General features: G+C 42.2%; 1 protein-coding gene across 8 annotated transcripts in view; it reads right to left on the reverse strand.

Annotated features, from left to right (window-relative positions):
- RNF144A (ring finger protein 144A) overlaps positions 1-21,428 on the reverse strand; it is a 69,513-nt gene extending 48,085 nt beyond the window's left edge. For 2 of the 8 annotated variants that reach the window (XM_074861618.1, XM_074861612.1), the window contains exon 1: positions 12,067-12,187. The gene's annotated coding sequence lies outside the window, so the exon portion shown is untranslated. Of the gene's footprint in view, positions 1-4,111; positions 4,134-5,789; positions 5,842-12,066; positions 12,188-21,248 lie in introns of those variants that run through there. The other 6 variants (XM_074861619.1, XM_074861611.1, XM_074861616.1 and 3 more) reach the window with 6 other exon arrangements.
- Positions 21,429-22,599: the final 1,171 nt, after the last annotated feature.

Below are 22,599 nucleotides of genomic sequence, written 5' to 3' on the forward strand. Positions count from 1 at the left end.
TGGAACTGACTTTGTTATGCAGCAAAGAGACCCTTTTGCACAAGACAATTGCTACAAGGACTGGTATGCAGTGGTTGCCTAACTCTTCTCTATGAAAGTCAAAATACACAGCAGCAAAGTGTCTTCACTTGTGCCTCTTTCCCTACTTCATATATTGCCAGTACATTCCAGCAGATTTAAGAACTGAAATCCTGCTGCTTTTCCCTGTTGCTTGATGCATCTGCAGTAGTCAGTATCTTCTGGTTCCTTCTCACTCACTGAACACGAGGAAAAAAAACCTATCCCGAAGTCCACTGACTCTTGCAATCCCCGGGTCTTAACAGAAAAGTCACCAATTAGTTATACAGAACCTGGAACAAACTACTCAGAAAGCCAATTTCACATATACATAGAATCTGCTCAAAAAGTAACCATTTGCAGCCAGACTTCAGTTCTACAGACTGCAAAAGAAGGTGAGAAATAACTCCCATTCAGATTTTGGTATATGGTACTACCCCAAAACATCTTATTAAAGCTGAACTTACTAGCAACTAATATGAGGTTTAAAACAAAATCACCTCCTAGCAACAACAAAACAAGAAAAAAAAAAGAAAAAACCCTCCAGTATTTGAAATACAGAAATGCAACCTACAGCTATTTCAATAAGACACTAAGTTCTTCTGTAGTATTAGTGAGAGATTCAGAACTAAGAATTAAAAACTTTGAAGACTAAGAAGCCCTTGCCTGGTTAGAACCATTCCATGTTGCTCTGAACAAGCCACAGACAGCACATACAAACAACCAGGCAAACGAAGGAATACAGATGGCTCTAGAATGAGCTGATATCATTTACTTTTAAAAATTTTGCTTACTAAAAGTAGTAATTTCCCACCTTCAAACCTTTCTTTGCTATCGGGGCAGATTTTTTGTGGACTAAAGCCAATAAATAGGTTTAAGTTTACATCCTGTTTCATGAACTACAATTAAAACAAACTTTACTTTGTGGCTGACACCACAGAATGAGTTTGTCACCCCTGCAGTGCAGTTCTTCCTTCTTGTCACAGGCTGAAAAACACTACTCAACTTTTGTAGGCAGATTATATTTATATCTTTACTAAATTTCATTTTAGCTATCAAAGTTCTCTATGTTGGACTGAGCCAAGCTGTGCCTTTAGCTACTGCTGCAAGACTTAATAATACAAATTATGAATGTGTCACTGGAGCTAGATCATCCACACTGCACACTTGTCACTAAATTATGGTATACTGACTCAGTTATAGAGGTCTCAGCTGCCATTAGGGTTACAGACAGAGACTTAGAAAACATTATATTTTGGCTCTGCTTCAGATAAAGATTTTGATTGCTTCCTTCCACAGCAAAATGAAGCATTACAACTATTTTAAGGTCATAAACAATGAGAAAGAAATAAACAACTCCATAAGAAAGCCCCACAATTTCAAGCCAACACACTAGATCATTAGAGAAGAATTTTGCCTTTTACTGGCAAACTCTGACTTTCCCCATCTGCTCCCTCTCTCCCTACTAATGAGCAGGAACAAGCTACATCTATGAAAGCATCTCTAAAGATGACAAGACACACAAGCTTTTCTCTAGATGCTTAGGAAAGATCAGTGAGTTCTGCCACTATGTTCACTATCACACTGACAGCAGTGGCAGGCTCTTGCCTGCTAGACGAGGAAAATCAGAGGGCAACACTCCTCTGCTTTGTATTAATAGTCTGAAATATGTATGGTATGTTCTTGTTCGTTACACAAATACCGCATGATCATCCGTATGCCACAAATATTTTCCAATACAGACCTCTGCCAGGATATGCTCCATTTCAGTAATCCTTCAGAGCCATTTCAGTGAAATACAGTTGGCAGGCAGAAGAAAGATTCAAAAACTCAAGGCACATTTCAGCTATGTATGTGCATAGTATGTCAGAGCTGGTCTCACACTGATCACAAAAGATCATAGAAGTCCACAGTTGTTTCACATTTGCCAGAACAATGACACTACGCTGAGTGTCTACTTCTTTAAGAAAAAAAGACCAACTCTGCATGTTTTTCCAAGAGACTGGACACAGGTCCTGAAAGTACTTTACTCACACTTTTCCCCTTGTGTTTCAGAACACGGGATATGGTGCCTGGAGAGGTTCGAGGATCTTTAGAAACACATCATTAGAAAACTAAACAAACGGGGAGGTGAGAGCAAGCTGCACTGCTCCTAAGAACATGGTGGGGAATAGGTGTAGAGGCAGAGCACTATGCCTGAAGGCATGGGACTCTCAGGGATAGGGATGAAGAGCTGAGGCTAACAGACCTTGGCTTATTTAGCTTTGCACATGGAGATCAAGAAGAGATAGAGTCACTCCCTGAATACACGTGATGCAGGCTAATGTAAATCACACAATGACAGAGGAATTATTTAAGCTAAAAAGACATCATTGACCGCAACTATAGATATGTATAAACCTGTCATTGTCCATTTATTACAGACATTTTCTTCAAGTTTCTAAGTATCAGAGATGCATTATATGTTTCCATTACAGCTTTCCAAAAGTAGGGGGAACAGAAATACTGATTACTTGTAAGCTCAAAGTTTATGAAAGGAATTATACTATCTACAGTCCAAATTGTGAGGGACCCAAGAAAACCTTTCCTTTTAAATCAAGTAGTTAAAATAAAAAGAAAGCAATGAAACTGTAGAATTGTTTTTTTGAACCTCAATTTGCTTTTTAAGCAAGAGATATAGAAAACAATATCAGACATATTGGTTTTAAATTCAATTTAATCTCTCTTCCTTCTTGCCCCACTGTTTTTCTGCTAGTAAAAAAGATGCAACAAAAAAATTTATTCACTTAGTACTAAAAAAGTGAACAGAAAAAAAATCCCAGATGAAAATGATTTCAACAAGCTTTACAATTAAACAGTACTTCTTTACACTAAGACATGTTACTCAAGCTGAGCTACTAAAACCTCAATACTTAAATTCAAGCCAATGAGGGAATGATTATGTTTTCTTCACAAGAGGTTTTTCATGTGATCAGATAAAGTCAAGCAAGAACACCATTACACTTTGATAATTAAGCCAAAAACATGAGCGTCAAAGGAAAGGAGAAAAACAAATTTAAAACCTGCCAGTCTGTAAGTATATACTTTTCAATACTATTTCCAGAATATGTATGCATGCAAAAGTGGCATTGCTTGGGAAAATGGAAAGCTACCAACAGCAAATCATGAGCTCAGGCAAATGAAGAATCTAAAAATGTCATTATTTCTGCATATAGCCATGTATTAGAGTAAGCATAATGCAGCACTTTCAGCTCTAGTGATATTTACAGGATGATCTTTTCCAAACAACAGAGAAATGGATAGACTTTAATTATTTAAACAGAATTTTTACTGCCTTCCAGAAGACAAGATGATAAACATGTGCTACTTTTTTTTGACTGGAAATACATTTAGCAAGTATATCAACTATTTACTATGGAGTACATATAGATCTGTAGCCATGCCAAAAAAATCACTTTATTATTATCATACTTCCTTATTTGGAGTATGGATTTACTGTTTAAAATTGAAAATGTAGTATTGTGGGACATTAAACTATTAAATCAAGGACCATACATCAAAGCAAAACAGGCTGCGTTAGAGATGTAAATATACATATTATATATATGTTATATAGAGATACAAAAATAAAAGCCTAGTGAACCCATTTTAGATAGTACCGTAAAACTGTGCTTCAAAGAGTTACTGAACTGCATCAGAACAAGTCTCTCTCTGCGCCTTGGACTTTGCTAGGAAGTTAACTAGAATGCGGATTTTGTCGTTTTCCTACATTTAAATGGTAAATGAACCAACCCTTTTCATTCTAGACCTCCATAATTAAAAGCGAACTCTGACAAATTCCTTCCTGTGTAGTAGTTTGGGCTGTGTGGTTTTGATTTTTATGGGGTAACAAAACAGCAATTTGAAAGATTATAAAACCCATCTCTCAAGCACTTCCCCCCCACCCCCAAGCTCCTGTTGACATAAGAGTCCTATGAAAGAGTGGCTGCATTGGGAACTGCATCTGTCTGTGCCCAGGCCAAGAGTTGTCAAGACAGTCAAGGCAAACGCCTACCACAACAATCTCTCCTTTGTCAGTCACAGGGATCTCATGAGAAAGCACCAACCAGTCTAGGAATTTGGCTCAAGGTAGTGTTAGACAAGTCTGAAAAACAAAAAAATAAGGGCCAGACTTTATTTAGATTGACTGTATAAAACTGAACTAACAGTTCTGTTCTGCCCATGAGCTTTTAAAATTGTGTGGTGGCACAAGTGGTCTTAGGGAAGACAGACAAAATTCACCTCTTAACCCTTTCTAGTCTCTGCACTTACTGTCTTAGTTTGTATTTATCAGCTTGGGAAGATTAATCCCATCACCTGAGTTTGTTTTGTTTGGTTCGTTTTGGGTTTTTTTATGCAATGGATTTCTGAGCCTGAAAAAAAAAATGCATTTACTATCATCTTACATAGCTGCAGCCCCCATGATCCAGAACTTCAGGAAAACATACTCTGTTTGGATCACAAATTGTACCCAGCACTAGGTTCAGGGACTTCTTGTATACAAAACCAACACTGAACTACGACAATTTTCAATGCATTTAGCAAAGCATTACTAGAAACTGTACCAGGAAAACATACATACAAAACCACAAACAAAGCCCACTACTCTGAGCAAAATCAGTCTGCAGGCAGAGGATTTTAATAAATGAGATGAAATGCCAGGGAAGAGAAGGAATTCAGAACACAGCAATTGGCAGGAGTCCTACTTTTACTTTAAACTATTTCCTATTTTCAGGTTTAACCAACAGTGTTATTTCTGAGAGAGAAATCATCAGCTCAGTTCCTTTCTAATGAATACTCAGAAAACCTATATCCTCAAACTGAGTATGTAGATTTTTAACATAAAACCAGTCCTTCATTACCAAATTTAAAAAATGCAGCTTGAAATTATATAGCCAAATACACAAGATTCTGGTCTTCCATATCTTAAGTTTTAACCAACATGCTTTTTAAAAATACTTGTAATTACTGAAGCATGCATTAACCTTTGGAACTTCTAAAAATGAGCATTTAATTCCTGCAACATTCTCATCCACCACTGATTTTCGGGGGGGGGGGGGGGGGTGGGGAAGATGTGATATGGAAAAAATATCTACCATACTTCTAGAAAAAAAAACCAGTACTTAAAGGAATGACCTGACAGTTCAGGCAACGTTTACTTAAACAAGCTCATATATATATGCACTGTAGCATTCTAGGCTACTGATCAGTTATTCAGCCAACAGTTATGTCATCAAAAAGAGGTTCCCTCCTCCCTTTTTGCACATCCTCCTCTCTTTTAACCTTCCCCTCCTACTTGCTTCTTTGCCACAAATCCTGCTTGAAAAATTAGGAAATCTGACAAAATTGTGTTACTGCTCTCTTCTCACATTCTCTTGACATTTTAGGAGGGGGAAAAAAGTGACAAACAAAATCTATTTTCATTATGGTATATCTGCTTATAAAATAAGAAAACATCTTCCTGGAGCTTAGGGTCAGGAGAACTGGCGGATACATTAGCTTGCTAACCTGAACAACCACAAATTATTACCCATTTCCCAAGTACCCTGAAAGCAAGACAAGTAACTTGTACGTGGCTAACAAATACTGCCCAGACACATGACCTGCCTTGGGCTGGACATCTCAAGAGATCCACCACTTTCTCCACTGGTGGAAAGGGAAATTTACTGGTTTGCAGAGCCACAGTCATTCACCTGCTTTCCATTTAGATCTTCAGCCAGTGGTTCTGGTTATGCCTCTCGTGCTCTAAATGGGAGTAAGAGGAAAATAGAAAAAAGGAAAGTAAAAGAAAGTACAAGATACTTCCTTGTCAAGGCAGCTAAGATGCTCAGTCTCTTCTCGTATTGTCAGGGTATGGTTAGTGTTTAAGCTGCCTGCAAACTCCTTTCCTACAGCTCTACCACTGATGTTTTCCAGCTCTTTTGCCAGCCCTTCTTCCTTAGCACAAAATTTGTCCTGGCCAGTACTCTCAGTCATTGCATCAGCTTCATCTGACTCGGGTGTCTCCTGACCTCTTTCTTCCTCTTAAAAAATCTTGCCCTTGCCAGCACCACTCAGCACTTCACTAACTGCTCCACCAACACTGCCTTCCTGGGGCCCCCTCTCCTGCTTCTATCTTTCAAAGGCAGGAGGGATCCTAAGGAAACAATTCCCTTTTTATCAGCAGCATTTGTCTCTCCTCCTGTTTGCTCCTGGGCAATTTCTTCCAGCCACAAAAATGCAGTTATCTTCTCTACAGAGGGACCTCACAGATTTACCTCCTATTCCAGGGCTCTCTCTCCTTATCCAAATGGGAAATTTCAGTCCTCCTCTCTGACATTTCCTTGGAGATATCCAGCGACTAGGTTAAGCTCTACACAGAGCTCTACACAAACCTCTTATCTCCCCTCCCACACAAGGCTTTCCCAAGAGGCTCTTCCTTGATTAGCCAGCATTCTGCCAGTCCTCCAGCCTGCAGGCTGATCATTATATTCAACAACCTGTATGTCTAAATCGTGTAGAAAGAAGATGCATAATATACATAAAAATGCAGTCTTTTCCTTCTGATCTGAAAGACAGCTAAAATGCTCATCCAGGCACTCAAGATTTCTCCTTTCCTTAGGCTTCAACCAACAAAATTTGACTTTGAAAAGTATTTCTGAAGGGACATAAGCAATGGTCATCCTCACCACATGCCGCCTTGCCATTTCAACCCTTTTTTGCTATTTAATTCACGTAAAAAAACCCAAACTCCTTCTCTGTAATTTTAATAACCTTCTCAGGCTTTATCTTGATCATTTTTTACTAATGTTCAAGAGCCAGCTGCCTACTTCTGATCAGCTGGTGACATTGTCCTCCATCACCAACATAGCAATCTATGTCACAGAGATGGACCTGGCAGATCAATCCATATACCTATTTTATTTAGACATTTGTCTTTGGATGAGATGAAGTCTGTCCTAAAATTATCTGGACAGGGATCCAATAATTACAAATAAGACAAATGCAGGGACAAAAAAAAAAAAAGCTGCTCACACCCCACCCTTTCCACATTAAATCACTACCAGGAACTTTTTTCACCACTGATAATTCTTACAGCTCTTTTTCTATACCTCCTGCAGGTTTTCCAAAGACCTTTTAAAGATGTGAAAACTAGGACCAGATACCGAATTTGTGTATTACTATCATTAATGCTGTGTAGAGAGAAAAATGTTTCTTTTATATATCCCATCAGCCAAGAATTAAATTAGCCCCCTCTCCTCTCCCTGCAACAGTGCACTGGTAACTTAAAGTTCTGTATCCAGCCTGATCCCTAATACTTTTAGCAGAGTTGCTGCTTTCCAGGTTGCAGTCTCTCATGCTATGGTTGTCCAGAAAACTTGTCATTGAGAAATCTGACTGCATTCAGCCACACCCTGCATGCCTACCTTTGGTTTACTCATCAAAAAGAAAGAAATCATTCTCTGTTACTGCTTAGTTATCATTAAAATCTGGGAACGACAGACTGGTAAACAGCATAATTGGTGGCTTTTTTTTTAAGCTTCTGTCTTACAAATGAAACTGTTAAATGGTGTCTGGTCTAGGCCCAGTCCTGGAGCATCTTGATTTCTAGTTTATTTCCCACAGACATCTACTTGTTTATATTTTGCAGTCAGCTGCCACTCCATTCACCCTGCATGCTTTTGCTGACATGCTGTAATGGTTTCCCCAACAAGAAAGCTCTATTGTACAGAACCACAAACTGACAGGCAGAACTAGGAAACCTGTGTCAGGCTCAGCACAGGACCAGTGACAGATGCAGAAAGAAAGGCTGTGGGATCTGCTCTATATTTGTGTGACAGCCCATGGTTCATCTGTTTTTTCTGACGGCCAAGAGCAGCTAGGAGGCATGAATTGCTGTAAAACTCATCTCCCTCTACTTCATCCTGTCAGAGCTGATGATGCAGCTGACAGTCCAGCAGCCACAGGGTCCAAGGACAAAAGCTAAAGGACACATAGGGAAGAGGATGAAGTTTGACAGGTTATATGCACAAGAGGAATTTCAGCTTTGGATTCTCACCTTTACTTATGGTGGTGACAGTGTATGATTATGCAAAATGGGATGTCCTCACCAGACTCCTTAGCCTTGTCAGGAGACTGCATTTCATACAGTCCTACCCTGTCACCCCTACAGAAGAGGGAAGAACCACAGGGTGAAAAATGAGATCCCTCAGCATCAACGGCTCCTGCAGCAGCCAGGGACACACCACACTCAAAGGGAAATTCTGCTGTGCAAGGTATTTACATGCCATAACCAAACCAAAGTCCTGTGATCCCTGTGCCAGAGAGGTTACAGAATTACACCTTGAAACACTTAGGCAGAACTGAACTGTATAGTTTAGTGATGAGAAAAGTGCATACAAGCTTCGGGTAACGCTCCTTGCTGTTCAGTGCCAGCCTAACTCCACTGCCATTCAAGCCAGGAGGTGAAATTCCCATGGACTTCCTGGAGCAGAGTCTAAAGCTATCACCTGCCACAGTTCTTCCCCTCCTTCCCTCAGGTTTACATATCCCAGATAATTTTCTCTTGGGAAGTGTTATTCAGATTACCACAGCTGAACAGTTATTCGTCTGGCTGGTTCATGACAATAAGATGCCTTTTTATCAGATCAGATGTGAGAAGCTCTTTAAAAGGCTTTTTTACAGAAAGCAGCTACATGATTTCCTGAAGACAGAAAACCTCAAAGCATAGTGATAAAAGGTATTTTAATAGATCCCTTCATACTAATACAGGAGATACCGTGTGCTGAAAACGGGGAAATACATTACATTTCTAACATGATAAGCCAGAAGATTTAATTACTAGGTTTGCTTTGAACCTGACAGCTATTACTACTCTACTAATTCCTAGATGCACTTGCAAAAGAAGCCTTGTCATTTTAGACTTCTAAGAAGGGGTGGTCTTAACTTGGATTTAACTACCAGATTTACTATAATATGTGCAATGGAAAAGCACATGCAATTAAGCCTTCATGAGAAGGCAACTCCACACACACACCCCCCTGATCATTAAAAAGTTGGAATGGAAAATGTCTTCCCTGTCTTCCTGTGAAGAACAAACAATCAAAATCTACTATTAACAGAAATCAGCATTTCATATCTATCTTACTAGAGAAGGTTTTCTAATCCTTCCAGATGCAGTAAAGTTCATGAAATATTCTTATAGGAAGGGAGATACAGGCATGTTACACCACTTTGAACAGTCTTAATATGGTGTAGGAAAAAAATGTGTTTTCCACATGGCTTGAAAGTCTAGTTTCTTAAGGAGAAATATTAAAATAATTTGACTATGATTTGGATGGAAGTGCCAAGTGGTGTAAAAAAGTCTGAATTCTAGAAAATTTCTATCCATCCCTCAGACATGTATGAGAACATAAATCCATTTTTTAATTCCTCCATTTACAAATATTTTGTAAAGCTATTGTTCATTTGAGGTACTAGAGAGAAATTAAACAGGAGTCTAAGGGCAGGTTCAGCCTGACCTAGAATTCCACAGAGATTTAATCTGACCTCATTTTGACAGTCAATCACAAAGGGACCAGAGAAGCTGCTGCTCATCTGTGATACTTTGAAACACACAAAGTATTCGACTGGAAAAAAGGTAGTATTTTTTTTATGAAGGAAATTTTCATTTTCATTTTAAATGCCCTAGATTCCCATTCCTGCAATCCTGAAGCACCTACACTCCCCCTTGAAACCTGAGCACACAAAACATTGATTGGGTGAAGAGAATCACACAGGCCAACTCCTTTCAGGCCACAAAATGTCTGCACAACATGCGACAGAGGTACAGAGGTTAACAGAGGTACAACTGCATTTTGTATAGAGTACAGCCAGACGGACAGACTTGGCAATGGTTTGATCACTGCTGACTGGCACTGAGCTACACAGTGAAAACAAAGGCAAAATAGGAGGCAAGAAGAAATTGATATAACCGCCTTATCCCAAAGCATACTCTCCCTATATCCCTGGAACTTTGTGGGGGTACTCCCCTACACCTGTTGGATTAGCACTATGCAGTGACTGTCAGTGCTCTTCCCCTGTATCTTGTGTTGCATCGGCACATTTACCAAAGGCACTGTATCAGTTGAGAGGACTATGGTCCTTTAATGGAACAGGGCATTAGATATGTAATTTATCTTCAGTTTTCTGCCTCAAGTTTCCCATGTAGCCTCAAAACCAAGCCAACCAACATCCCTCTACACACAAAGAAGAACAGAGAGAGAGTGTAAAAGAAGATGAGAATGATCCAAGCAAGAATTGTCAGGAAGGAGAATACAGCTCTGTATACAAGGTTCACAGTCCCTTCTCTGTGTACTCATCTACAGCATGGCATGCAATGCTGTAATTCATAACACCACAGTAGTCAAAGGCCCCTGTTCAGCCTGGCTGCCTCCATGGCTAACACCAGACAATCCTCCAAGAAGGTTCTTAAATAACTCACATCTTTCTTGTCATACAGTACTGCTTGCTCATTTACAGACAACCAAGTCTTTACACATTAAGAGTTCATATACTTTCAAGATGTACCATCAGATGCCCAATACTTGTTTGTTTTGAAATAGATTGCCCTGAAACCACTCTGCATTTGTGTGCTTTGCATATGTGGTGCTTCCCCAAAATAGATGACATCTGCCAAAGCATACTGCATTGAGAAGAAAAACATTATATTTACATTATTCTTTCCTGAGGAACTCGTATCTTGTTTTCTTTGATAGTTTCATTATATTACTTAACTGTTAACATCCATAGGAAATGTCAACATTCAAAACCCTCAAGTATTTTTGGAAATAATTTATGCAAAGTATCCCTATTTCAAAATATCCTCATTTCCTTGTTTCAGTGTACTGAATGGCTGCTGAGTAGGAAGGAAAAAAATGAAACCGGAGGAGGTTCTTTGTATTATTATTATGAAAAGTAACTGTTGTTTTAGAGAAATATGAGCACAGTATATTTAGAAAAAAGTTCTCAGGCAAATCAGGGAATCTTTTCTGATCCCTGCAGACTTCCTATCACTGTAGGTATATCTTAGTTTTAAATGGCAGGAGACACCTCAATTAAAGAAAAAGTCAATTTGGCACTGTCCTGGTTTAACCAGGATAGGGTTAAGTTTCCCCAGCAGTGGGGGGGAGCTCTAGCCGGGTTATTCAGATACCATGCGGATGTCACATCCTGGCAGGTCACATTTTTCCTGGCGCGGGAGCGCGGTGCACTCATGGTTTTGTACATCGTGCTTCCCACTGCTGTATTTGGTAGCTATTTTGCTCTGTTCATTGCTATCACTATTACTGTTATTGTTATTGTTGTTGTTGGTTGTGTTGCTATTGCATTGTTGTATTAAACCTTTTCTTATTTCAGTCTTGGGGCTTTGTATTTCACTCCCTTTGTGGAGGAGGGGTAGCGGCCGCGTGGTCTCAGACCCCGACAGGGGCTAAACCACCACAGGCACTTAGACTTCCTAAGCATATAATGATGGAATCACAGAAGATACTGTTATCATGAAGCCCCCTTGAGCATTTACAAATGCATCAGAACATGATGTGCTTATATCTGATGTATGTATTCAAAAATAAGATGTCCATACCAAATAGGAACATAAGTCTTTTAAATTATTTCTTATTGTCATATTACAGCATTTACCATTTTCAAGTACTGGAGTTCTGAATATCTCCACTGAGTGGAAATAAAGCTCTGATGGATGTCTGGGAGGGATCTCATTGAGGAACGTCTGATTTTCTCCCACTCCAGCACTGGAACCTTTGGACAGCAGACACAAAGACTTTGGCTAACATGAAACGTCTAAGCTCAGGTCTACACGTTCTATAAAAAAATATTTCCCACACATTTCTTGGAAGACCTACTTGCTGATGGTCAGATACTAACCTTCTCCAGCCCTTCAGCAACTTTCAAGAACAGATACCTCCCATCTTCCCAAACACCACCTGCAAGTACCTGTTTAGAGGCAAGCCATTCACTTTTAGCTTCACGTAGTGCTCAGTAAGTCCTTTAAGCTGCTCTCTTCCATCAAACACGGACCCCACAGCCTTGCTCTGTATGTGCTGGTTTTCCCCTCCTGGAAGGCAAGCAAGCAGTCTTCGATGTGAAGGAATGAGGCATTTTGACTTGCTAACAATTTTACACGGGCCTCGCAGTAACGCAGACAGCTACATAGGGAAAAGATAGGGCTGCTAGTTCTAAAACAATTAAGTCGTACTTTAGTTAAAGGTTATTTTCTTCATTTGCTTCAGATTCTCTCCCTGAACCCCCACGCCCAGATTAACAACTTTTTAGCATAACTCACAAACATTAAAGAAACAAAACCCATAGAACAAAAAGTCCATAAAACATTTATCAGAAATTTTTAAACTAGAAAAGATCTAGACCTTGTCATAAACTGACAGATTTCTACCGTCTTAAGCCTACTTCCCTCAAGTCTCTTTAACTATATTCTTTTTTTTAGGAAAAAAATAATTTCTTCTCTTTCGTATCAAACTCCAGATACTGTGAATTCTTCAAAACATCTGTAACCAGCAATGCTAGATAATTCGCATGTCACCCATGCTAAGGGAGTCATATGAAAGTTCCCTTGGTATTGAGAAGACAAGTGGATTTTCATGTTAGTCAAGGTGATTTTGACAGGACATCCTGATGTGCACATCCACATATTGTTTTACCCTGGCACTCTCCAAGTTGTAATTTTAGTAACACTCTATCCAGGGTAACACAAAAACTGTTTTGTTGGGTTTTTTGTTTGGTTGGGGTTTTTTTTGTTGTTTTTTTTTTTTTAAGAAAAAGGCACCACCTTCACCCTTCTTCTAGAGTTCAAGATCAGAATTAGTTGATACCACAGTGAGAAATACACAGTTATTTCAATGAAAATAATGGTTCAGTCTCAAGGGGTGAGAAATGAATCTGTATGAGAAAAGATGCCAAGGTGAGAGAAAAAACAGACATCCTGAACAACCCTACTGCCCTTCCAGTGATCCCTCCTGAAGCTGCCACTAGCAGCACTGTACCATTTTTCTGGCAAGCAACATCACTATTACTAGCACAATGAGGGGACATGATGGTTTGACTATTCCTTAGATTGGCAGCTATGTTGAATCATCCCATCCAAAGGCAACAATTCCCACTAAGTAACAAGGACAAGCCTGCGATGGTCTGCAGACCAGTACAGTAGAATCATGGATGAGAGGAAAACAAAACAAAACCAAAAGAAACCCCGAAAAACCCACGCAGACCTTTCAGACAAGAAAAAACAAAACAGTGATCTTCCCAAGTAAGAGCAGTCCCTGAAAACACATTTAACTAACTATAATAAAGCTCCATAGCAGTAGCCTAAATTGAAAGGCAGGGAACACAGCCATAAACATTATATTTCATTGAAATCTGTGAACTTCAGCTGTTTAAGGAGCTAATGAAAATGTGAAGTGACTGGTGAAAATATTTAGCACTAACTGACAGTTTGCTAAAAAGACTATCACACTCTTTGGATTATGAGTTGTCTAAGGATTTGTCATAACTTGATTTTAAGCTAAATATCTAACATGAACTGAAGATAGAACTACATTGCTGCTCCCTCTGAAGTGAGATTTTTCAAAGGCAATGTCAACCTAGAACAAAAGATGAGAGAGAAGTGGGTTATCACCCTACTAATGACTCTTCACAGATGCAAAGGGGACAGTAAAACAAGTAAATACTGTATGTTTCACCCTCAATAACAATCACTGGTAAAATATTCGAGAATGGATTTTCAGACATAAATCCATACAAAGTACATGGCTGATGCTGCTGCTCCAGTGGGACATCACCTAACGGAAGGAGACGACTATGGGAGGTTACACATTCTGAACACTACCACAGCTGATGCCCACCAACAGCAGTGATTTGATGTGAGCCAAGCTCCAACAGCATTTGCTCAGGCAGGCAGCAGAGGTGAGAAACTGTAGCAGAGAGAAGGATGAACTCCCACTATGGAGAACAGGTCCCTCAGAGCCATGTGGATCCAAAGTACAGGGCACAACCGAACAGACATACTGGAGCCAACAACAGCATGGACAGGTGCCAGGGTCAGCAGCACTGTTTAGTGCGAGCCTCACACAGCACAAATGCTCCTAGCATAACCTTTCCCAAGGCCGGGGACTGTCACATCACAAGAAAAAGAAAAACAAACTAGCTTGGAGCCTCAAGATAAACTTACACTCTGCAGGTGAGTATGAACAAATGAAAATCCATGAATTTATAAAGCTTTTAACTGTTTACCATCAGAGCTGCAGATTAGATAATACACACTGCACCCTTAGGAAGTGGTCAGCGTCAACACATGTAGCAACGACAAAGTTCACCGCCATGTTGTGCTTAACAGTCTTTACAGATTTCACCTCTCTGTGATTAATAAGAAGAGTTGCCTGGTCTGTTTTACTTGCAGCTTACCTGAGGCACAAGGGCTATGACCCCAGCTTGGTGTTAGGAGCAAGCCAGAGCCCAGCAAGCTCCAAGTCAGGTCCTGAGGATCAGCTGAAACCATACCTCAAGATGCAATGGGCACCAACAGCTCATCTGAGCTGGCACATGTATCCCACAGCTATGACTGTGGTTATCACACCTCTCCCAGCTTTCCAGCTGCAGTTAGTGAAACCTAGTGGATGTTGTCACAATAGCTTTGCTAGAAAGCCACACACTCACACAACTAGTAAACAATGATTAAATTACTAGGTTGTGCTTGTGTCAAAGTAGAGAGAAATGTCATCTGCAAACCTGTCAAAATCTAAGATGTCAACAAATATCAGAAGTACAAAGACCTCAGAAAAAAATTGGAAAGCTTTATTAAGAGTTGTGGGTTGGGTTTTTTTTAATTTAAATATGGACCACCTCTCCACAAATCTAACACATCTTGTACATTTGGTCATCACTTTTTCCACAAAAGAACTGACAGCACACAAAGGTAAAAGTAATGCATTATTAATCTGAAGAAAGTAGGTGTAGGTGTTCTCTTCTCTGGGCTCCAAATGCATGACAAGAAATACATTATACATGAAGGAAGGTGATTGTGCAACATTAATCAAAACAGCATGAAGAAACAAACAGAAGAGCATCAGATGTATTCAACAGATATCAGTGTGCAAAAGTGATCAGCTAATTGAAAGGGTCACACAGGGTATGTTTATGCAAAACAAATACAGATGAGAAATACAGAAATAAGACTGAACTGTTTCAGTTTGTGTCCTGTCAAGTAACATTCTCCATTCAGGCAACAATCTTTATACAAGACAACTACAGGAATCCTCAAAGTTTCTGGGTGTCTAAAGAATTGCTACTGAGAGATAAAATTAATAAAAAAGACTTAAAATAATTATTTTAACAGAAGGGAATTCACATAAGCAGAACATTATTATAACAGATGAAGAATGCTATTAGAATATAATGTTTAAAAAGCCGAAGAGCCTTTCCTTTCTCATCATGCACTTTCTGCAGTATTATAAAGCAATTTGGGACTAAAGACTAAACACTTGATCCTCCTCCATATTCAAAATTGTTACAAAAATACCCACAGAGGAAGTAACAGTCTAATTTGAGATAGGGTCAAAAAATAGGAGCACAATACAAATTGATTTGTAAGCAACTGAGCCAGCAAAATCCAGTTTCCTAGGAATGTGTGTCAAAGTTGGAAGAGTTCAGACTGCAGTCTCTCCTTCAGCAGGCATCTTTCCATCTGCCTCGGCTGCCTACTGCCAGAAAACTTGCAAGGGTTATTGGAGATAAGCTTCTACCCCTCTCACAAATGCAACTGGAATTGGTCAAAAGGTTTGAAAGTTATTGAGAGCAAGAGACAGACATTCACAGAGTTGCACATAATTTCTATTTTCTCAGAAAACCAAGCTAAAAATATGTATATACTGACTGCAAATAGCTTGGTCTTGAATTTGCCGTTGCTGTTACAAGATTACACTGAAGACATAAGCCTAACCACACAAGTCAGAGCATCACTCTCATTCCATCTGAATAGAGGTATTTCTTAATACAGGTATAGAGAGATTAAAGGAAAACTGTTTCCTTAAGTAGCAATAGAAGAAAAACCAGAGTTAAACAACATTCATTTTCCTTCTAAAAGGACATAAACATTGTCTAAATCAGCAGGTGCAGAAAAATACAATTGCCTTAAGCAATATGGCATGACCCCTCCTGCCATTCCAGGGAGGAAGCATTTGGGCAGAGAGTGGGCTCTGCACACCCACACCATCACACCTAGCCCGTGTACAGGTCACTGTGGGCAGGCAGCCCTGCCTGAAAAGCATGCCTTCCTCCTGGGAGGGCCTGATGCCATGTAACAACATCCCTGAGTACCTGGTAACAGCTGGGCATTTCCCAAAAGTCCTTCAAGCAAGAGCATCTGGCTGTACTGCAGTCTCAGGGCCACAGCAGATCCACCACCCTGAGTTACTCTGGGGACCACACTGCATGTGTGGCTTCAGCAGTCATCTATCAGGTTCATCTATGGTAGGAACAGAAAAACTGATCTGCCAGGAAGATCCTTTTAAATACCAGAAAAACTTAAACAGCCCCATGTTCCTCATAGAATCACTTGGGTTAGAAGGGGATCTTTGAGGACCATCTAGTTCAACGACCCTGCCATTGGAAGTGTTCAAGATCAGGTTGGATGGGGCTTTGAGCAACATGATCTAGTGAAAGATGTCCTTGCCCATGGCAGGGGGGTTGGACTAGATGACCTTTAAAGGTCCCTTCTAACCCAAAGCATTCTGTGATTCTACGATCAACAATAACCCGGCTTCCTTGCCGCTTCTGCTACCCCACGAGGAACAGGCTGCACAGGTCTGCCACAGTTTGTGCATACCAATTACCTGCAACAGGAGAAAACTACTCCGAGTCTGCATTGCTTGACAAAATGAAAGCTTCATTATCAGCATACCCAAATCTGCAGAGAATGCTCAAGGGCAATGTGCTGAGAAAAAGACAGACACCAGAAGTCATAATAATGAGTGCTTCAGGAAAGCCAGTGTAGGTGGAACAGCATGTGATCACTTTTGACAGTTCTGCCATATCTGCCCCCTACCAGACATCGTTTAGAGAAATTCAAGTGTAAAAAATATTTTTATATATAACATTATACAACTTACAAAAATTATATATAACCTATTTTATATACATATACACACAACTATATATAAAAGGAGATTAATATCTGTGAGATGAAGAAATCCACACATGGTTCCCTCTCTATGGATTCTCACCAGCAATAAAACATGAAGCAGACCGTCTGGTGAACAGCAATAGCAGAAATAATGAGCATAGGAAGAAGTCGATCACGTACAGGTTACGGTGGGCAAATAATGGATTGTTGCCTTAATATATTTTCCTAAATTCATCTTCATATTCCTCACTAGATATAAGAGATTCCTCACTAGATAAATATAAGCCCTCCACAAGGGCTGGATGTATACAACAGTTGTTCAGGTATTATCCAATTCTTATGCTGCGTACAACCTATTTACTAGAGGCTGGAGTTAAGATGAGGGCAGGTCAGCTGAACTTTCTCCAAGAACCACAGTGATGGCTTTCACAGATTGTAATTCATAGTGGAGGTTTATGATAACAGGAAATAACCCCAATACTCCAGAAACAGAACAGTCAGTAAAATTTCCAAGTGAAAGTCAAGAGTAAATCTAAAGACTCCAAAGCTTGGGAACCTAGCTACTCAAAAGCAAAGCAGTGATCCCTGTGAACAAAGTTGAGCATTTCTACATAGTGAAGAAAATTATGCCTGAACCTGATAAGCTGCTATTTTCCAGACAACCTGCAAGACCCATCTTTGCTCCCAAGTATTTCAGATGATCTTCTGGATACCACACAGTACAAAAAGGTTATATTAAGTAAACTTTAGTCCATTTCTTCAATCATAGGTCATTTCTATTCAATGTGAACAGGATGTAGTTGTATTAAACTGCCATAGCAGTACCTAGAAGATAGCAGCAAAGTATTTTAATGCAACAAGCTACCACTCACTTGCTATTCTTTGAATGAAAAGATGGAAATGATGCTGTAAGAAGGAAATAACATTGTCTTGCCAAGACAAGAATCATCTAACGAGAATTTCTTTCCTCACAGTAAATAAGACTACCAGACACATTCACTTTCTCTGTTCCTCATTTTCTTCAGCCTTCTTGAGAAAGGACATTTATGGTGTCACCACCATAAATGGCACCATCAGCAAACAATCAAGCTATTTGAAAACCCATTTTCTACTACCACTGCCAGCTCCAGTATCCATTTACTGCACACACAGAAAACCTGTAAGCATTCCTGATCTGATTTGATTATGAAATAGAAAAATCATTCCCTTCACTTTGCAGAAGGCAGCTAGAAGAGCAAGTGTATTTTCAACAGCTCCTCCCACCCATCAGAAGTGAAAAATAGAAATTATCATTATGATCTTTTTGTCTGATCTCCTTCAAAAGGTCAGGGAAGAATGAATATTATGAGCTCATTTCTGCAAAGCAGAACAGAAAAGGATCCTGTCTTATAAAAAGAACAGCTGACCACAGCCTAAGTTAGGCACACGAGAATTGCTAAACCATTCAAACTGAGTGGGGGGTTGGTTTATAATTGGTTTCCATTTCCTTTTTGTAACTCAAGACACAAAAAGCAATACAGTTAAAAGCAAATCTCCTAATCAAACCACAGACTAACTCAACTGCCTAACTATTAATACTAGTCCACAGGAAACATAGTGAGAAATATAACAGCTTCTCATTTCCCTGCCACATGAGGTCTCTATGAGAGAAAAGGTCTACGTGCTCAGATCAAACTGTGGGATGATCAGAGTTGTTATTTCTCCCTGAATCAGCACTGGGAGGGCAAACAACAGTTTTCTGCCAGCCTATGAGAGCATTCTTGTAAATACACCAGATACACTGAAGCCATTCATACCCCCAGCATGGCACTGCAGCCAAAACTCATGGTTAAGACAGCAGCCTTGTCCTTTGGCTTAAGTGAAAGAAAAGTTGTCAGAAGTTATAGAGAAAACCCAAAACATAGCAAATGTGACAAAGACTCGGAATGTAGTACTGGAAAAAGTGATAGAAACAAAAGCACTTAAGCTAATACATAATCTTTTCTCCCCAAAAAATTATTGCCTTAAAATACTGAAATATGCAAAATCCAGACTGTAAGTGAAGGTAGTTTATAATACTGTGCTTTAAGGGCAAAAATCTACAATAACTGTTTGCAGGCAATAATCACATGATTTGATCTAGCAGCTCCTAGAATAGGAATCGGGGTGATTTAGAAAGGAAGGGAAAATCAACCCTTTGTTTTATCTGAAGGATGGTTCATTCAGATTGAAACATCCCTCGTTGTGCATTGTTATTTCAATAACAGATGGTTTGTCCCCCTCATGAACATGATAATGATTGCACAAGAGGATAATGAGACATGATGGCCAGGAAAAGGAATAAAACTTCATCCAGGGGAAAAAAGAAAAAATCTTGTCTTTTTCAAGTAGCTCCTAAGCAAAAGCAAATATTTTCATCACCACCACCCTCTTCTCACTTGATCTTGCTTCTGTCAGGTATTTAACAAACTTCAAGTCCCTTTTGTTCAAAGTTCCCTTTGACTGATGCCCTAACATTACCAGGAGACAGTCACTTAAGTTCTCCCACACTGTAAAGTCCCATCTGACTATAAACAGACCAGTTTCTTTAAAGGCACAAATCTGCCCTTCAGCACACCACATCCTCACACACCCTTCTCCCCCCCACCCCACCCCTTCAGTACATCTCATGCCTATACAAGAAGCACACACAAGCAAACGGAGAGGCCAGCAACCAGGAGTTTGAACCACTGATATAATCTCTCCAGTAGCACTCTGCCCAAGAACATTGTAACTTCAGCTGTAGCCACTCCTGGGTCAGCTCTGATAAGCTAACCTGAAATGAAGCAAGCCATTTCACAATGTAAACAGTTGTTTGGCTACACGGGGAACAACAAATGGATCTATTTATAAATCATCGTTGAAGCTTGTTGTAGGACAAAGAATAATATGTTCCAGGGCAGAAATGCCAGTATTTCCAAGAATACAGCGGAAATTCAAACAGCTTCTACCTTCTTCCACCAGCCTGCCCCACTGACACTCCCTGTTCCTGTTCTATAGAATAAAAACAGTGATACAGGGCCTGATTTTTAGGAGAAGATACCCTTGATTCAAAAAGACATTGGGGATCCAGGGTTAGGGGGGGCACAACCTTGTTATCATATGGTTTCTTCCAGAACCTCAAAAAAGTCAGTGGTAGCATCTCTTCTGTGCAGTGAGGGAAGAAAAAAAAGAAATACAAGCACGAAAAAACCGAGTCCTACTCCTACTTTTTCCACCCTGCAACCCAAGCAAACCAATTTCTCTCCAAACTGCACACTCTACTTGTACCTGAGAACACCGGCTGTGGATGTCGGTGCACGCACCCCTTTATTTACTATTTTCACCCCCTCGAAGAGCGGCTACTGCACTCCGAGGCACCGAGATGTTTCAAGAAGCCTCCGCTCATCCAGGGGAACGGCAGAACAAAAACCACGCGAGCCTAGGTCACCGTGTTCAGTACGTGCCCGACAGCAGCCGCGGGAAGCCGCGCGGCCGGCAGCACCCCGGCACCCCTCCCCCTGAGGCAGCCCGGGGGCTGCCGTGCCCGCCTCGCCGCCCGGTACCGCTCCCGAAACCCGGCGCCCGCCCCCCGCCTCGCCGGCGGAGGGGGCGGGAGGCGCTGGTGCCCGGGGCACCCCCCGCCACCGGCAGCAGAAGTGCCGCTGCGCGGGCCCTCCCCGCGCCCCCCCCCCCCCCCCCCCGCGCGCCCCGGAGGAGCCCCGCCGCGGGGCACGTGTGCCCGCCGCGGGAAGCGCCGAGCGCGGCCCCTTACGTAAGGGGACGTGGCGCCTCGCGCGGACCGGCGCGGCTCGGCGTCGCCTGCCGCTGCCCCACCGCCGCGGCGTGCAGCGGGGACACCCCCCTCACACACACACCACCCCCCCACCCCGCCCCGGGCTCAGCGGCGCCGGCGGAGGCACCCCCACCTCCCGGCCGCGCCCCTCCTGCCGCTCCCCCCCACCCCCCGCTGCCCAGGACGCCTTACCCCGCCGCTCCAGCCTCTGCCGGCACGGGGCGGCCCGCGGAAGATGCGCGGCGCCCCGCGCTATCCCGCGGAGCCGCGGCAGGGCGCCGCCGCCCCAGGCATGGTCTCCACCCCCCGCGGCGCCGTCAGCCGCGGAGCCGGAGTGTGCGCGGCGGGCACCGCTCCCGGGCTTTTCTCCGGCGGGGGCGGAGGAAGAGGAGGAAGAGGAGGAGGGTGGGGCGAGGGCGGGCGGGGGCGGGCGCGCCCGCGGCTGGGCGGGCGCCATTAACCGCCGCGCGGCCACCGCCGCGCGCTTTGAAGCGGCCGCCCCGCCCCGCCCCGCCCCGCCCCGCCCGCGCCAGCCGCAGCGGCGCCCCCTGGCGGCGCCTCCCGGCGCGGGGATCCCGGGTTTTCCCGCTTGGCAGCGCCGGGCGCGTTCTCTGCGCGGGTCCGGGCGGCGGCCGCTCCCATGGGCGCGCCCTGCCGCGCCGACGGTTTTCCCATGGGTTTTTTTTCATTTATTTTAAGGACTCGCCCCTCAGGCTGCCCTAGGGTGACGCCCCCCGGCCCAGCAGGTCATTCGGCGGCAGGAGAGGAACGCCGGTGGATTGATTCTCCAAAGGAGGGCAGGAGGGTTTGCCTTGCTTGCGAGGAAGGGGAGAAGGGAAGCGTAAGGAAACCGTGATGGGCCCGGCTGCTGCAAGCACTGTTTAGCAAAACCAGGTGCTTTCCTGTTGTTGGTCTATGTATGGAGCAACGACCGGCTTTCTTCCGTAACGGAGGTCGTGGGGTCGGGGAAGGGGGAGGCTGGGAGCATCCTGCTGCAGCTCTGCTCCCGGGCACCTTCGCTCCACTAGAATGTGCAGGAAAAAACCTGGCAAAGGCAAGGGAGAGGGGGGGGGATGCAAAGCCTCCACCCCACAACCAACCAGTTACGGAGAAAAGCTCCATTTCAGGTTGACTAGTATATGAGAGGTTATACTGCAGCCTGAAGACAGGAGATGAGCTTGAGAAGTCTTTACTAAATAGACTAACATTTCTATCTTATTTACTATAACAGAACATAATTTTTTTTTCTCCTCAGATATTTATGGGCAGTTGTGTCTTTCGTAAAGGTTGTCATCTGAACAGCACAAGATATATTTTAGCTGTCTTCTCCCAGCACAGCCCAGTCCACTCAAGCTTATAACAAATGCTTTTCATCACCAGGGGAATCACCACTATTCTCCATTTCGGCCTAGATGCTGCCCTTGGCACCGTGCAAGCAGCCTCCTGTGCTAAATACAGACTGCATCCAGAATTACAGGTCTCTTGTGAATGCAGTCACACATTCTGCTAGTATGGCTCTGGGTTATATTTTAAAAATTTTAAA

Source organism: Strix uralensis, chromosome 3 (genome assembly GCF_047716275.1).
Source record: "Strix uralensis isolate ZFMK-TIS-50842 chromosome 3, bStrUra1, whole genome shotgun sequence".
NCBI lineage: Eukaryota > Metazoa > Chordata > Aves > Strigiformes > Strigidae > Strix > Strix uralensis.